Source organism: Phyllobates terribilis, unplaced genomic scaffold, assembly GCF_046119375.1.
Source record: "Phyllobates terribilis strain yellow unplaced genomic scaffold, ASM4611937v1 Scaffold_1__5_contigs__length_1240528914, whole genome shotgun sequence".
Lineage (NCBI taxonomy): Eukaryota > Metazoa > Chordata > Amphibia > Anura > Dendrobatidae > Phyllobates > Phyllobates terribilis.
In genome coordinates, this window is record NW_027362761.1 from 412,167,946 (window position 1) to 412,186,727 (window position 18,782).

The window sequence follows — 18,782 nt, forward strand, 5'->3', positions numbered from 1 at the left end:
TAGATTTGTGCGAAAATTGGCTTGAAATTAACACTGAAAGTATAGCGCACACAGCAACAGCGGTGCCGTCTAACACGCATCTGCAGCAGTGAGAAAATGGTGGCTACGTGGAAAATGACACATGCCCTTGCTTGTGTGAAAAAAAGCAGTTCGCTCCGTGTGTGCGCTGCTGATAGGCTGACAGATTGCACCTCCCCACTGTAAATGTTGGAAAGAGAAAAAAAAATGGAGATCTTCATTATTTATGCAGAGATCCATCCCCTGCCCCTCCCCCCACCCCGTTGTACACTCAAACTGCGTATTAACATTAATTTTCAGCATTACTGAGAAAAAATCCAGTTATGATTTTGGTGCACGAACAGTTATCGAACATAACGTCGAACAGCCGAATTTTTTTCAAATCGTTCGAGTTCGTCGAATGGCTCGAACACCGGCCAAAACAGCTCGAATTTGAGATTGGTGAACAGTTCGAGTCGAACACCGCTCATTTCTACTCTGAACTCCACAGCTCTTCCAAGGGGCATTGAAATGTTGTTATTAATTAACTCTAAGCTTCACGACTCTTCCAACCGGCTTTGCATTTCCTCCTAATTTTAGTCAGCTTTTGCTTTTCAATGGATAGGCGAACACTAAGGGAGACCCACTGCCAAATAATGGGTAGAAGGTTTTTAGTTCGCTGCAATCCACGTCTGTTTCAAGAGGCATTGCAGTTCCTCATAATTTTTGGAAAGCCTTCCATTCACTGCTTAGGCCAACAGTGTACAGAAGACTAGTGTTGAGCCACCCCCGTAGTGTTCGAGTTCGGTTCGGTTCGTCGAACACCCGTGTGTTCGCCGAACTGTTCGTCGAACTGTTCGTCGAACACCTTCGAACACCATTAAAACCAATATCAGGCAAACAAAAACACATAGAAACACATAGAAAACACCTTCAAATGTGTCCAAAAGATGACAAACTGCTCAGAAGACACAACTAACACATGGAAAAGTGACAAGTACATATAGTCATGCGAAAAGAAAAGAGGTGGAGGAGTAAAAGGAGGGGGAGACACAAATATTGGCATGTCATGCCCTTCTAAAATCCAAAAAGTGAGAAGCCGACACGTTCAGTCCGCTCCTGCCCGTGCCACCTCCGTGTCGCCGGGTTTGTGCCAGAGCCACGGTGAACCCTGACGGCCAGCCCCCCTCTCCCAATACTGGTGCCTGTCTGCTGGTGGGTCGAGCGAGCCCCCCTGTGGTGGAGGCAGCTCTAAGCTTTTTAATTTAAATTGTCACTCTAATTTGAATGAATACACTTTAAATCGATTTACAAGGATCTATTGGAGGGCAAGTCTCATGCCAGCAGCCGCGTAATTCCAGCTCCAGTAGCGTCCACTAAAGCTGCTGCAGTTAAAAAGCTTTTATAAGGATTGAGCTCGGCTGTCCACCGCAAGGCATCCTACTGCCAGTCCCAGCCCCTATGCCTTGGGGTGCCTCCTGATGCTCTTCACTGAGTATCCCGTGGTCCCGAAGCATTTCCTTTGAAAAAATTAAGTGTCCAAACTACAGGTGGTGTAGCTTGCTTAACAGCCGGGATAATCCGCTGACTAGCAGACACTGCTACTAGGCACAAAGTATTTCCTGGGCTAGATGCAGTTAAAAATTTGTAATTAGATACTCTCGTTGGATGCTGAGAAAGCATTCCATAGAGTCTCCTGGCTAGTGTTGAGCCACCCCCATAGTGTTCGAGTTCGGTTCGGTTCGTCGAACACCCGTGTGTTCGCCGAACTGTTCGTCGAACTGTTCGTCGAACACCTTCGAACACCGTTAAAACCAATGGCAGGCAAACAAAAAGACATAGAAACACATAGAAAACACCTTCAAAGGTGTCCAAAAGCTGACAAACTGCTCAGAAGACACAACTAACACATGGAAAAGTGACAAGTACATATAGTCATGCGAAAAGAAAAGAGGTGGAGGAGTAAAAGGAGGGGGAGACACAGATATAGGCATGTCATGCCCTTCTAAAATCCAAAAAGTGAGAAGCCGAGACGGCCAGTCCGCTCCTGCCCGTGCCACCTCCGTGTCGCCGGGTTTGTGCCAGAGCCGCGGTGAACACTGACGGCCAGCCCCCCTCTCCCAATACTGGTGCCTGTCCGCTGGTGGGTTGAGAGAGCCCCCCTGTGGTGGAGGCAGCTCTAAGCTTTTAATTTAAATTGTCCCTCTAATTTGAATGAATACACTTTAAATCCATTTACAAGGATCTATTGGAGGGCAAGTCTCATGCCAGCAGCCGCGTAATTCCAGCTCCAGTAGCGTCCACTAAAGCTGCTGCAGTTAAAAAGCTTTTATAAGGATCGAGCTCGGCTGTCCACCGCAAGGCATCCTAGTGCCAGTCCCAGCCCCTATGCCTTGGGGTGCCTCCTGATGCTCTTCACTGAGTATCCCGTGGTCCCGAAGCATTTCCTTTGAAAAAATTAAGTGTCCAAACTACAGGTGGTGTAGCTTGCTTAACAGCCGGGATAATCCGCTGACTAGCAGACACTGCTACTAGGCACAAAGTATTTCCTGGGCTAGATGCAGTTAAAAATTTGTAAGTAGATACTCTCGTTGGATGCTGAGAAAGCATTCCATAGAGTCTCCTGGCACGCCATATATGATTCTCTTAAAAAGCTTGGGGTAGGGGTCTAGGGGACCCTTTTATAGCCAAAATCACGGCCCTGTATCACAATACGTCACCTAGGCTGAAGATAAATGGAACTGTAGCACCGAGGGCTCGGTTGCTACAGACGTATTGCACCTCACCCAGAGGTGTGATATCTCACTCTCAGATAAGGATGGAGTGTGGATCAGGACCCGACACCTGCATGCATTACACCACATTGCCGTGGGGCAGGGCGACCAATATGCCCCTGAGATGGGCACGACAGTCCCTGTCCCTGGCTGGAGTGGGGGGAGGGAACACTGAGGAAGGGGAACCCTGTAGTGCAGGAGCAGGGAGGAAGCAGTTCCTGGGTGCATTGAGAAGGGAGTATAAAAGGTGGGCACCATCTTAGTTCAGTGCAGAGAAGTCTGAGCAGAAGTGGCAGGGAGCAGGGGCTCTGCTTGAGCTCTGCTCCGGAGGCGGGCCTAGTAACAGAGGCCCAGGCCTGGAAGAGGGAGAAGGAAGGAAGAGGAGTGGAGAAGGCTCCAGGAACGAGGAATGAAGGGATCCCAGGGGTGCGGACGGGCGAGTCGCCACCGCACGCCCGAATCCACCTGCGTGGAGGGGTCAGGCCAAAGGGGGAGACCGGTCCCCGAAACTAGTGGAGGCAGGAAACGACCCTCAGCTAGAAACCGGAGGCTCTGACATTTTATGTAGCGCAGCCCCTCGCTACACCCGCTAGGAAGGCACCACATAGGGTCAGGGAAACTGGCGCCAAGTTTACCAAGAGGAGGCCCGAGGCAGCCGGACAGAAGGGTTGGTAAGAAAGGCCAGACAAAGGACACACAAAGGGGGTCCTGTGAAGCGCTCCAAAGTTTTCTGGGAGTTGTCTGAGCCCCTCACCTGGTGAGCACAGTACGACGTGGGCAACCGTTACCTGCAGACGTGGTCTGGATAATAAGAACTGTGAGTAAAGGCCCTGGACTGCATCACTGACTCCGTGTCGTTACTGCTGCTGCCCTGCACAATCACCCCCATCCTCCGCATACACTGCCCTGAGGCTATACTCCTCCCGTGGGGAGTTATGCTACGCTCTGCTGCACCCACAACACCAGCCTCAGCGGTCTGCCCTGCAGCGGCGGTTCACTCTGACCGCAATCCACGGGTGGCGTAGTCGGACATTTAAACATCAAAACCACATAAATAGTTCCGCCACTGGTTTGACCACCCTGAGCCACGGAACCGGGTCGCCGCCACGAAGACTACAACCACCAGCATCCACCAAAAAGGGTCCGGCTCCGGGTGTCCCAAGGCCCAGGGGGTGCATCAGAACATTTTCATCACCTTTCACAATCACCAATGGGACAAGGCAGGGATGTCCTCTGTCCCCTCTCTTATACATCCTAGTGACGGAGCACCTGCTCTCATCAATTCGCCATAACCCCAATATTAGGTGGATTAAGGTGGGAGGCACCGAGCGCAAGTATGCAGCCTGCCACCCACCCACCCCCAGGCTGCAATACCATACTACTTGCTTGCTTGCACTTGAAATTGGGCCTTTTAGGCATGTGGAGGTGGAATCTGGCCACCACGTCATGGCTGCGTCGGCGGCCTGGTATCCATACTCAGTCCCCAGCCGCCCGGCGGCAGGGTGTCCACGCTTGGTCCCCATCCGCCAGGGGGGTGGCCGGGTGTCCATACTCGGTCCCAAGCCGCCCGGTGGCCGGGTGCCCACACATGGTCCCCAGCTGTCTGGGAGTGGCCGGGAGTTAAGAAACGGTCCCCAGCCGCCCCTATTTGAAGGACAGCCTAACCACAAACACGTGGACAAGTGAATGTGGCCAGGGATGGTCCATCTCACTGACGCCTTCACACTGGGTTAATATTGTGGAAGCCGGGACACAGTTGGACACTGGGATGCAACATGTCCTCCAGACATAGAGGATTGCGGGTCCTGGGTCAATCAGGCTTCAACACAAAGTTCAGAAGGTAGACAGCAGCAGTGGTCGGCCTCCTACACAAAGAGTAAATTATTCATGATCATGAGGCCATCCATCTCCTTAGCTTTCTGTTTCTTGTAATGCAAGCGCATGTATGTAGTAGCGGCTAGGCCTGCGGTGGTCAGCGTTTTGGTGCATATCCTAACTCCTCCGAGAATTGCTGGATGTTTTCCTACTACTATCCCAGTTCTATGACTCCCGTTAAAGCAAAGCTTCAGGTGTTGAATCATGGATGAGGTGGTGGCAAAGGAGAAAGAGCAGGAGGAACAGGGACCATTCACATCAATATCAGGCCAGTCAACCACACATGTCTTGTAAGATATGTTTCTGTACCAAAAGGAGCGGTTAGGCTACACAGTTATAGGGCATACAGTGAGTGCAATGCCTACCAAAAATTTCGAGGTACTCCAATGCCCCTTGGAAGTGACATGGAGATCAGAGGGCCTTAACTAAACCGTTTTTTTCATTTATAGCAACTGGGTCTTCTGTAGAGATGAGCGTTGTTCTACTCGAACTGTTCGCCAATCTCAAATTCGAGCTGTTTTGGGCGGTGTTCGAGCCGTTCGGCGAACACGAACAATTTGAGAAAAATTCGGCTGTTCGAGGTTATGTTCGATAACTGTTCGTGCACCAAAATCATAACTGGATTTTTTCTCAGTAATGATGAAAATTAATGTTAATAAGCAGTTTGAGTGTACAGCGGGGTGGGGGGAGGGGCAGGGGATGGATCTCTGCAGGAATAATGAAGATCTCCATTTTTTTTTCTCTTTCCCGCATTTGCAGTGGGGAGGTGCAGTCTGTCAGCCTATCAGCAGCGCACACACGGAGCGAACTGCTGTTTTTCACACAAGCAAGGGCATGTGTCATTGGCAGTGTATGTCACATGTCCTTGCCCTATAAGACCAAGCCATTTTCCCCATCGCCACCATTTTCTCACTGCTGCAGCTGCATGTTAGACGGCACCGCTGTTGCTGTGTGCGCTATACCTTGTTAATTTCAAGCCAATTTTCGCACAAATCTACAGATAGCTTGGGAGTAGGGAATAGTTGTGATTGCAGTCCTTTTAAGGACTAGGTTACAGCATTTCCTACGACTTTTATCAGGCAGGTCTGTGCTCTTAAATAGATAGATTGTGGGAGTAAAGACTAATTGTAATTGCAGTCCTTTTCAGGACTAGGTTACATCAGTTCCTATCAGTTTTTGCCAGGCAGGTCTGTGCCAGTGCTGTGCAAGTTTTTTTCACAGCATTTGGCTGAATCTAGCAAAGCTAATCCTTTTTGGCCTATTGCAGAGTGTGTTAGTCAGTGGAGTAGCCTATCTGTGTTGCAAGATATACCACCTGTGTATAGAATACCAATTTTTTTACTGCACCTAGTGAAGTAAAATCTTTTGGGCATAGCATCATTCTATTAGTCCATTTATACTGACCTCCATCAGGTTGCAAATTGAATATAATTTTTTTCTGCATCTAGCTCTGAAAAAATATTTGGGCTTCTAGCAGTGTGTGGGACTTGTTCTATTAGTCCATCTATACTGACCTCCATCAGGTTGCAAACTGAATATAATTTTTTTCTGCATCTAGCTCTGAAAAAATATTTGGTCTTCTAGCAGAGTGTGGGACTTTCTCTATTAGTCCATCTATTCTGACCTCCATCAGGTTGCAAATTAAAAATAATTTTTATCTGCATCTAGATCTGAAAAAATATTTGGCCTTCTAGCAGTGTGTGGGACTTTCTCTATTAGTCAATCTATACTGACCTCCATCAGGTTGCAAATTAAAAATAATTTTTATCTGCATCTACCTCTGAAAAAATATTTGGGCTTCTAGCTGTGTGTGGGACTTGTTCTATTAGTCCATCTATACTGACCTCCATCAGGTTGAAAACTGAATATAATTTTTTTCTGCATCTAGCTCTGAAAAAATATTTGGCCTTCTAGCAGTGTGTGGGACTTTCTCTATTAGTCCATCTATACTGACCTCCATCAGGTTGCAAATTAAAAATAATTTTTATCTGCATCTAGCTCTGAAAAAATATTTGGCCTTCTAGCAGTGTGTGGGACTTTCTCTATTAGTCCATCTATTCTGACCTCCATCAGGTTGCAAATTAAAAATAATTTTTATCTGCATCTAGCTCTGAAAAAATATTTGGCCTTCTAGCAGTGTGTGGGACTTTCTCTATTAGTCCATCTATACTGACCTCCATCAGGTTGCAAATTAAAAATAATTTTTATCTGCATCTAGCTCTGAAAAAATATTTGGCCTTCTAGCAGTGTGTGGGACTTTTTCTATTATTCCATCTATACTGACCTCCATCAGGTTGCAAATTAAAAATAATTTTTATCTGCATCTACCTCTGAAAAAATATTTGGGCTTCTAGCTGTGTGGGACTTGTTCTATTAGTCCATCTATACTGACCTCCATTAGGTTGCAAACTGAATATAATTTTTATCTGCATCTACCTCTGAAAAAATATTTGGGCTTCTAGCTGTGTGTGGGACTTGTTCTATTAGTCCATCTATACTGACCTCCATCAGCTTGCAAACTGAATATAATTTTTTTCTGCATCTAGCTCTGAAAAAATATTTGGCCTTCTAGCAGTGTGTGGGACTTTCTCTATTAGTCCATCTATACTGACCTCCATCAGGTTGCAAACTGAATATATTTTTTTTCTGCATCTACCTCTGAAAAAATATTGGGCTTCTAGCTATGTATAGGACTTGTTCTATTAATCCATCTATACGGACCTCCATCAGGTTGCAAACTGAATATATTTTTTTCTGCATCTAGCTCTGAAAAAATATTGAGATTCTAGCTGTGTGTGGGACTTGTTCTATTAATCCATCTATACAGACCTCCATCAGGTTGCAAACTGAATACAATTTTTTTCTGCATCTAGCTCTGAAAAAATAGTTGGCCTTCTAGCAGTGTGTGGGACTTTCTCTATTAGTCCATCTATACTGACCTCCATCAGGTTGCAAATTAAAAATAATTTTTATCTGCATCTAGCTCTGAAAAAATATTTGGCCTTCTAGCAGTGTGTGGGACTTTCTCTATTAGTCCATCTATACTGACCTCCATCAGGTTGCAAATTAAAAATAATTTTTATCTGCATCTAGCTCTGAAAAAATATTTGGCCTTCTAGCAGTGTGTGGGACTTTCTCTATTAGTCCATCTATACTGACCTCCATCAGGTTGCAAATTAAAAATAATTTTTATCTGCATCTACCTCTGAAAAAATATTTGGGCTTCTAGCTGTGTTTGGGACTTGTTCTATTAGTCCATCTATACTGACCTCCATCAGGTGGCAAACTGAATATAATTTTTTTCTGCATCTAGCTCTGAAAAAATATTTGGCCTTCTAGCAGTGTGTGGGACTTTCTCTATTAGTCCATCTATACTGACCTCCATCAGGTTGCAAATTAAAAATAATTTTTATCTGCATCTAGCTCTGAAAAAATATTTGGCCTTCTAGCAGTGTGTGGGACTTTCTCTATTAGTCCATCTATACTGACCACCATCAGGTTGCAAATTAAAAATAATTTTTATCTGCATCTAGCTCTGAAAAAATATTGGGCTTCTAGCTGTGTGTGGGACTTGTTCTATTAATCCATCTATACAGACCTCCATCAGGTTGCAAACTGAATATAATTTTTTTCTGCATCTACCTCTGAAAAAATATTTGGGCTTCTAGCTGTGTGTGGGACTTGTTCTATTAGTCCATCTATACTGACCTCCATCAGGTTGCAAACTGAATATCATTTTTTTCTGCATCTAGCTCTGAAAAAATATTTGGCCTTCTAGCAGTGTGTGGGACTTGTTCTATTAGTCCACCTATACTGACCGCCGTCATGTTGCAAATTCAAAATAATTTTTTGTCTGCATCTAGCTCTGAAAAAATATTTGGCCTTCTAGCAGTGTGTGGGACTTTCTCTATTAGTCCATCTATACTGACCTCCATCAGGTTGCAAACTGAATATATTTTTTTTCTGCATCTACCTCTGAAAAAATATTTGGGCTTCTAGCTGTGTGTGGGACTTGTTCTATTAGTCCATCTATACTGACCTCCATCAGGTTGCAAATCGAATATAATTTTTTTCTCCATCTAATCAAGCCAATAGTTTTGGCCTAATACCACAGTTTGGCCACTCAGCTCTGCTCGGTTCCCATCTATTGTTTTTTTGTGCAAACAACTCCAGAGTTGTGAATTAGTTAACCACCAAAATGAGTGGAAAAAGGCCTGCTGCTGGTGGAAAGGTGAATAGGCGTGTTGGGAAGGGGAAAAAAGGTTGTGTCCGTGGGGTAGGTGTTAAAGCAACAGTAACATCTGCAGAAGAAAGACCATCTTCCAGCCAAACTAAAATGTCTACTTCTTTTAGCGGACAATGTGATAAGATCCCTTTCTTACGGCCATGCCAATCGCTACAAATTCCAGATGAGGCACAAAAACAGCAGGAGCTTCAACGGATATCAAGTGCTCCTTTAAGTGGGCTCTCCTCCACATCAAATTCAACATCACAAATACTTCAGTCCTCAAAGGTGTCACCCCAATCGCACTTGCTTCCTCACAGCTCCCATATCTCCAGCTGCCCGTCTGAGTATGAGGTAGAACAGATGGTTGAGTCTGCAGAGCTGTTTACTCATACTATAGCCTGGGAATCAGAGGTCGACTCCAGCGCTTCTGTGAATCCAGACGAGGAAATGATCTGCACTGATGCCCAGAATCTTTATGAGTCGGATCCAGGACCAGACGCAGAAGGTTCTGACGATAATGTAGACCCTCATTCCCAAACTGTAACTCCTGTTGGTGGAGACAATGAGGAAGACGATGATAAGACTCAAATACCTGATTGAGGCGACAACTTTAGTTTTTTGTCAGGGCAGGAACAGGTTGGCTCTGAGGACGACGGGTGTGATGATGATGAGGTTGGAGATCCCACTTACTGTCAACCCACAGTCAGCCAAGAGATGAGGTCAGCAGAGGAGGTGGAGGAAGATGCTAGTGACGACGAGGTCAGGTTGCGCCTTCCTGGACAGAGACGTAGTACTGGAAGCACGTCAACAACTGCATCCTCAAACACAACTCTGCCTCTCACCACAAGTCGTGGTGGCTCTTCAGGTCGCATGGGTGCTAAGCCTTGCATAGCCTGGGCATTTTTTCAGATCGATAAAGATGACCCAACTCGTGTTATCTGTAACATTTGTCAGCAAAAGCTAAGTAGAGGCCAAAAAATACATAGTTTGAGTACTTCATGCATGAACCGGCACATGGACATGAAGCATAAGTTGCAGTGGGAAGCTCAGTGTGCTACAATGCGGCCTAGCCGGCCGGGCCAACCACCGTCTGCCATATCTTGTGCATCCGCGGCCTCTTCATCCTCTGTGACTGGGGGGACAGAAGTCACACCTGTTTTGGGGCGCAGACCTGCCACCTCTTTACCCGCAACAGCCAGCGTGATTGGCAGGTCATCATTTTCTTTGGAGGTGGTAACACCAGCTGGTGTTGAGCGCTGTCCGACATCGATAGCGCCACCTTTGAATCAAGGCAACCTAACATGTCCGCCTGCATCTTCCTCACAGACCGGCAGTTTGCCGGGGACACCCTTATCAACCCCGTCTAAGCACAATAGCCAGCCCTCGGTCCCTCAGATGTGGACAAGTAAAAGACCATTTCCTCCTAGCCATGAAAAAGCTAAGAGGTTGAATTTCACCATCTGCAAGCTCTTGGCTACAGAAATGCTGCCTTTCCGCCTGGTGGACACAGAGGATTTTCGAGACCTTATGTCCGTCGCAGTGCCCCAGTACCAGATGCCCAGTCAGCACTACTTCTCAAAGAAAGGTGTGCCTGCGCTCCACCAGCATGTCGCACACAACATCACCGCTTCTTTGAGAAACTCTGTGTGTGACAGGCTGCATTTCACCACAGACACTTGGACGAGTAGGCATGGACAGGGGCGTTACATGTCGCTGACTGGGCACTGGGTAACTATGGTGACAGCAGGACAAGGGGCTGCTGTCCAAGTCTTGCCGTCCCCACGAGTTGTGCGTCAATCCTCTTTATGTCAAAGTTCCTCCACTGCTTCTGCCTCCTCAACCTCCTCTCGGTCTTCCACCTGCACCCAAAGCCTGTCTGGTCATGCCACAAGCTTTCTAACTGCGCAGAAGGGATCCTGCACACCTCCTTACTATGCTGGCAGTAGGGCTCAACGTCATCAGGCGGTTTTTACTTTGAAATGTCTGGGAAATGTGAGTCACACAGCTGAGGAGTTGTGGTCAGCTCTGGAGAACCAATTTCATGAATGGTTGTCTCCACTGGACCTGAAACCAGGGAAGGCCGTGTGCGACAATGCTGCAAATCTGGGTGCGGCCCTTCGCCGGGGCAATGTCACACACGTGCCTTGTATGGCTCACGTGTTGAACCTGGTTGTCCAGCAATTTTTAGCCCACTATCTCAGACTAGATGGCCTTCTGCAGAGGGCACGGTCGCTGTGTGCTCACTTCCGCCGTTCGCATCCCGCAGCTCAGCGACTTACATCTCTACAGAAGTCGTTGGGCCTGCCACTTCACCGGCTAAAATGCGATGTGCCTACCCGGTGGAATTCAACTCTGCACATGTTGCAGCGACTGTGGCAGCACCGACAAGCCCTGGTGCAATACGTTCTGACGTATAGCCTGGGCCAACGAGATCCAGAGGTGGGGCAAATCACGCTGGAGGAGTGGTCTCAGATCAGGGACCTATGCACCCTTCTGCACAGTTTTGAAATGGCGACGAAGATGTTTAGTGCTGACGATGCCATTATCAGCATGACTATTCTGGTGATTTACATGCTGGAGCACATGTTAAACAGAATTCGGAGTCAGGTGGTAGCACAAGAGGAGGTGGAGGAAGTAGAGGAGGAGGAGTTGTATGCGGAAGGGCTAACATCTGCAAGGTCCAGACGGTCGGCAGCACCAAGGCGGCAGGCATGTGAGGGTGGTGAGATGGTTTTACCAGGGCGCATGGTAGCAGCCAAACTAGTGAGGAAGGTGCAGGAGCCCAGGAAGAAGTGGAGGACGAACTGATGGAAGACTCATCAGATGAGGGAGACCTTGATCACATTTCTGTTGTGCGGGGTTGGGGGGAGAGGACAGAGGAAGGAAGCATGATTGTTACCTCGCCACCAACACAACAGGGACTTGGTGCTCCTGGATGCGCAACACACATGAGTGCCTTCTTGCTGCACTACCTGCAACATGACCCTCGAATTGTGAGAATTAGAAATAATCCTGACTACTGGGTTGCCACACTGTTAGATCCCCGGTACAAAAGTAAATTTGCCGAAATTATTCCTGCCATAGAAAGGGATGCACGCATGCAGGAGTATCAGCAGAGACTGTTGCAGAATCTTACATGTGCTTTTCCACAAAACACCAGTGGTGCACATAGTGAATCTCACAGTTCCAACTTGCCAACCGTGGGACCGTCAAGTGTTCAGCACTCAAACCGTAACAGAACCACAGTATCTGCTGGTAACATCAATTTTGCGGAATCATTTCACCACTTTTTTAGCCCATCCTTTGCAAGGCCACAGGAGACAAGAAGTCTGACACATAGTCAACGCCTAGAGACGATGGTACAGGAGTATCTCCAAGTAAACATTGAAGCCATGACTGTGTCACTGGACCCTTGCTCTTTTTGGGCTTCCAATCTGGATAAATGGCCGGAGCTAGCCACTTACGCCTTGGAGATCTTGTCATGCCCCGCAGCCAGCGTTCTTTCTGAACGTGTGTTCAGCGCTGCTGGTGGTGTGCTGACAGATAAGCGCACGCGGCTCTCCACTGATAATGTAGACAGACTCACGTTCATAAAGATGAACAAATCATGGATCCGAAACGACTTTTCTACCCCTGTGTCATCCTGGGGAGAGTAAAAGCTTGATGATTGGTTAAAATCACCCTACCAACCGTTTTAAGCTTTCAAATTACTAATCATGTTTATCTGTATCTTGGCTGGAAAATAATTTGGGCTTTGTAGCAGTGTGCAGCACTGATTCTATTAGGCCATCTATAATAAGCTCCACCAGATTTAAAATTACTAATCATGTTTATCTGTATCTTGGCTGGAAAATAATTTGGGCTTTGTAGCAGTGTGCAGCACTGATCCTATTAGGCCATCTATACTAAGCTCCACCAGATTTAAAATTAATAATAATTTTTAGCTGCATCTAGCCCGGAAAATAATTTTGGGGCTCCGAGATGCACAAGACACATAAGTGCCTTCTTGCTGCACTACCTGCAACATGACCCTCATATTGTCAGAATTCGAAGTAATCATGACTACTGGGTTGCCACACTCTTAGATCCCCCAAACTTTTCGATCAACCTTTTCATTTTAATAAAGACCAAAAAAATGGTCATTTTTGAAATTATAAGCATTAGCAGGTTATTAGAAACTGAAATCAAACAGTTTTCAACTCAAAACTTTATTCTAGGTGATGTTACATTTTCACATAGGACCCCTTGTTCGAAAGGAGGTTCTGAACTCTCTCGTCCATTGAATTTGTCAGGTTTTGGATGGTTTCTGCTTCAATTGTTTTGCATGAGGACAGAATACCCTCCCAGAGGTGTTGCTTAGATGTGAACTGCCTCCCGCCATCATAGACACTCCTTTTGATGATGCTCCAGAGGTTCTGAATGGGGTAGAGGTCAGGGGAGCATGGGGGTCACACCATAAGTTTGTCCCCTTTTATGCCCATATCAGCCAGAGATGCAGATGTTTTATGTGCAGCATGAGATGGTGCATTATCATTCAAAAAAATGATCTTGCTGTGAAATATACGGTTCTTCTTCTTGAACCATGGCAGGAAGTGCTGTTTGAGAAAATCCACATACATTATGGAGTTCATCTTTAGCGCCTTCAGGGATCCTAAAGGGGCCGACAATCTCTCTCCCCATGATTCCAGCCCAAAACATTACTCCACCTCCTGCTTGTTGGCGCTGTAGCCGTGTTTGCGTGGGGTGTCCATCAACCAGCCATCCTCCACTCCATCCATCTGGACCATCGAGCGCTGCACGGCACTCATCCATGAACAAAACAGTTTTGAAATCAGTCTTCATGTAATGTTTAGCCCACTGGAGCCGTTTCTGCTTGTGTGAAGTGGATAGAGGAGGTCGACAGGATGGCGTATGCACAGCTGCAAACCTCTGAAGGACCCTGCATCTTGTTGTTCGGGGAACGTTGGAGGCACCAGCAGCTTCAAAAACTTGTCTGCTGCTATGACAAGGCTTTTTTGCCGCTGCACGTGTGTACTGTGAATCAGCTACATACTTCTTGATTGCCAAGACACTTCATCCTGATCATCGCACAATGTTGATTGTAGTCATGCCTTGACCTAAACACTCCACAATTTGTTGCTTCTCAGCAGCCGACACATCCTTTTTCTTTCCCACTTTGGCAGAAAATGTAGGCTGCTTAATAATGTGAGACAGCCTTCTTAAGTAGTCTTGCCTTTCATTGGACACACCTGCCAAACTAATTAGCACAGGTGTCTGCAATTGCTTACAGTGATATAAAGAGCCCTGACACACATCACCATCAATGAGTTTAACTGACAAACAAACAAATTCTTCCCTTATCACTCCTAAACACTTTTTGCATAATAATTTGGAACACAGTGTACATGTGCTTTTCCACAAAACACCAGTGGTTCACGTAGTGAATCTTACAGTTCTAACTTGCCAACCGTGGTCTGTATGGAGTTGTTCAATAAAGGGCCCAAAATTAAGATAACATAGATGGGAGAGGTCTCTATGAATAGGAATTCCTAAGTATTTGATACCCTGTGAGGGCCAGGCAAAGGGAAAGTTGGACTGGATGGAATCCTATATGGATTTGGGGAGGGAGACATCGAGGGCCTCAGACTTCGCTGCATTGATTTTAAAATTTGACCATGTAACAAAGTGATCTATTTGAGCCATAACAGCATGGATGGATATATGTGATTGAGTGATATATACTAGGACATCATCAGCAAGTAGAGAGCACTTGTACTCGGTGCCTCCCACCTTAATCCACCTAATATTGGGGTTATGGCGAATTGATGAGAGCAGGTGCTCCGTCACTAGGATGTATAAGAGAGGGGACAGAGGACATCCCTGCCTTGTCCCATTGGTGATTGTGAAAGGTGATGAAAATGTTCTGATGCACCCCCTGGGCCTTGGGACACCCGGAGCCGGACCCTTTTTGGTGGATGCTGGTGGTTGTAGTCTTCGTGGCGGCGACCCGGTTCCGTGGCTCAGGGTGGTCAAACCAGTGGCGGAACTATTTATGTGGTTTTGATGTTTAAATGTCCGACTACGCCACCCATGGATTGCGGTCAGAGTGAACCGCCGCTGCAGGGCAGACCGCTGAGGCTGGTGTTGTGGGTGCAGCAGAGCGTAGCATAACTCCCCACGGGAGGAGTATAGCCTCAGGGCAGTGTATGCGGAGGATGGGGGTGATGGTGCAGGGCAGCAGCAGTAACGACACGGAGTCAGTGATGCAGTCCAGGGCCTTTACTCACAGTTCTTATTATCCAGACCACGTCTGCAGGTAACGGCTGCTCACGTCGTACTGTGCTCACCAGTTGAGGGGCTCAGACAACTCCCAGATAACTTTGGAGCGCTTCACAGGACCCCCTTTGTGTGTCCTTTGTCTGGCCTTTCTTACCAACCCTTCTGTCCGGCTGCCTCTGGCCTCCTCTTGGTAAACTTGGCGCCAGTTTCCCTGACCCTATGTGGTGCCTTCCTAGCGGGTGTAGCGAGGGGCTGCGCCACATAAAATGTCAGAGCCTCTGGTTTCTAGCTGAGGGTCGTTTCCTGCCTCCACTAGTTTCGGGGACCGGTCTCCCCCTTTGGCCTGACCCCTCCACGCAGGTGGATTCGGGCGTGCGGTGGCGACTCGCCCGTCCGCACCCCTGGGATCCCTTCATTCCTCATTCCTGGAGCCTTCTCCGCTCCTCTTCCTTCCTTCTCCCTCTTCCAGGCCTGGGCCTCTGTTACTAGGCCCGCCTCCGGAGCAGAGCTCATGCAGAGCCCCTGCTCCCTGCCACTACTGCTCAGACTTCTCTGCACTGAACTAAGATGGTGCCCACCTTTTATACTCCCTTCTCAATGCACCCAGGAACAGCTTCCTCCCTGCTCCTGCACTACAGGGTTCCCCTTCCTCAGTGTTCCCTCCCCCCACTCCAGCCAGGGACAGGGACTGTCGTGCCCATCTCAGAGCCATATTGGTCGCCCTGCCCCACGGCAATGTGGTGTAATGCATGCAGGTGTCGGGTCCTGATCCACACTCCATCCTTACCTGAGAGTGAGATATCACACCTCTGGGTGAGGTGCAATACCTCTGTAGCAACCGAGCCCTCAGGGTGCTACAGTTCCATTCATCTTCAGCCTTGGTGACGTATTGTGATACAGGGCCGTGATTTTGGCTATAAAAGGGTCCCCTAGACCCCTACCCCAAGCTTTTTAAGAGAATCATATATGGCGTGCCAGGAGACTCTATGGAATGCTTTCTCAGCATCCAACGAGAGTATCTAATTACAAATTTTTAACTGCATCTAGCCCAGGAAATACTTTGTGCCTAGTAGCAGTGTCTGCTAGTCAGCGGATTATCCCGGCTGTTAAGCAAGCTACACCACCTGTAGTTTGGACACTTAATTTTTTCAAAGGAAATGCTTCGGGACCACGGGATACTCAGTGAAGAGCATCAGGAGGCACCCCAAGGCATAGGGGCTGGGACTGGCAGTAGGATGCCTTGCGGTGGACAGCCGAGCTCGATCCTTATAAAAGCTTTTTAACTGCAGCAGCTTTAGTGGATGCTACTGGAGCTGGAATTACGCGGCTGCTGGCATGAGACTTGCCCTCCAATAGATCCTTGTAAATGGATTTAAAGTGTATTCATTCAAATTAGAGAGACAATTTAAATTAAAAAGCTTAGAGCTGCCTCCACCACAGGGGGGCTCGCTCGACCCACCAGCGGACAGGCACCAGTATTGGGAGAGGGGGGCTGGCCGTCAGGGTTCACCGCGGCTCTGGCACAAACCCGGCGACACGGAGGTGGCACGGGCAGGAGCGGACTGAACGTGTCGGCTTCTCACTTTTTGGATTTTAGAAGGGCATGACATGCCTATATTTGTGTCTCCCCCTCCTTTTACTCCTCCACCTCTTTTCTTTTCGCATGACTATATGTACTTGTCACTTTTCCATGTGTTAGTTGTGTCTTCTGAGCAGTTTGTCAGCTTTTGGACACCTTTGAAGGTGTTTTCTATGTGTTTCTATGTGTTTTTGTTTGCCTGCCATTGGTTTTAACGGTGTTCGAAGGTGTTCGACGAACCGAACCGAACTCGAACACTACGGGGGTGGCTCAACACTACTACTCACCTCACCCTCTCCTCTGAACTGTTCCTCCACTTTCAACCCTCAATCTCCAAACAAACACGCCCGCCACGCAAGCTCTCCTGCTCCTCCTAATTGCGGGTGACATCTCCCCTAATCCTGGCCCACCCCATCACACCCCCCCACTCCCACGACATATAACCAACCCCCATAACCTCAACAACCTCAGACCCATCCCTCCCGCCCTTGCTTCCCCAGTCTCCCTTCCGGGCACCCTCTGAAACGCCCGCTCGGTCTGCAATAAACTTCCATACATCCACGACCTCTTCATCTCCAAAAAACTCTCCTTCCTCGGCATCACGGAAACCTGGCTCACCCCCTCTGACACAACCTCCCCGGCCGCCCTCTCCTACGGTGGACTTACATTTTCCCACTCTCCCTGCCCCAACAACACCCGCGGTGGAGGCGTCGGCCTACTCCTGGCCAACACGTGCTCCTTCATCCAGATTACGTCGCCCCCCTCCTACCCCCTCCCCTCCTTCGAGGCACATTCCGTGCGCATCTTCTCCCCTTGCAACCTCCAACTGGCAGTTATCTACCGTCCCCCAGGATCCCCCTCCTCTTTCTTTGACCACTTCACAACCTGGCTCCTCCACCTCCTCTCCTCTGGCATCGCAACCATCATCATGGGTGACTTCAATATCCCCGTTGACACCCCCTGCACCACCGCCTCTAGACTAACCTCCTCCCTCGGTCTCTCCCAATGGACCTCATCCGCCACACACACCAACGGTCACACACTGGACCTTGTCTTCACCCACCTCTGTTCCCTCGCTGACCTCGAAAACTCACCTCTCCCCCTATCTGACCACAACCTACTGACCTTCTCCTCCCTCTCCCCCCTCTCTGATCGCCCCTCCCCGCACACTCCCCCACCCCCCCACTGTCCTCATTCCCGCCCTAACCCATCTTTTCCACCTATCACTTAAATCTGGCACTTTCCCATCATCCTTCAAGCATGCCACAATCACACCCATCCTCAAAAAACCCTCCCTTGACCCTGCAATAGTCTCCAACTACCGCCCGATATCTCTCCTCCCTTTTGCCTCAAAATTACTCGAACAGCACGTTCATGCCGAGCTGTCCTCCCACCTCTCCTCCTCCTCCCTCTTCGACCGCCTTCAATCCGGTCTCCGACCCCACCACTCCACCGAAACAGCCCTAACTAAAGTCACCAATGACCTCCTGACCCCCAAGAGCAAGCAACACTACTCCGTCCTCCTTCTTCTCGACCTCTCCACCGCCTTTGACACAGTCGACCACCTCTTCCTACTCCACATCCTAGAATCCCTTGGCATCACTGACCTAGCCCTCTCATAGATCTCCTCCTACCTAACGGAACAGACTTTCAGCGTCACCCACTCCAACACCTCATCTTCGCCCCACCCCCTTTCACTTGGAGTTCCCCAAGGCTCAGTCCTGGGACCATTACTCTTCTCCGCATGCACCCTCGGCCTGGGGAAACTCATCGAATCCCATGGCCTCCAATACCACCTCTACGCTGACGACACCCAGCTCTACCTGTCTGGCCCCGACATTTCCGCCCTACTATCCAAAATTCCCCAATGCCTATCCGCCATCCCATCCTTCATCTCCGCCGGATTCCTCAAACTCAACATGGACAAGACCGAGATAATCGTCTTCCCCCCCAACCGCTCTCACAAGCTCCACAACTTATCCATCACAATCAACGACTGCACCCTCTCACCCGTCTCCCACGCAGAGTGCCTGGGGGTAATCCTTGACTC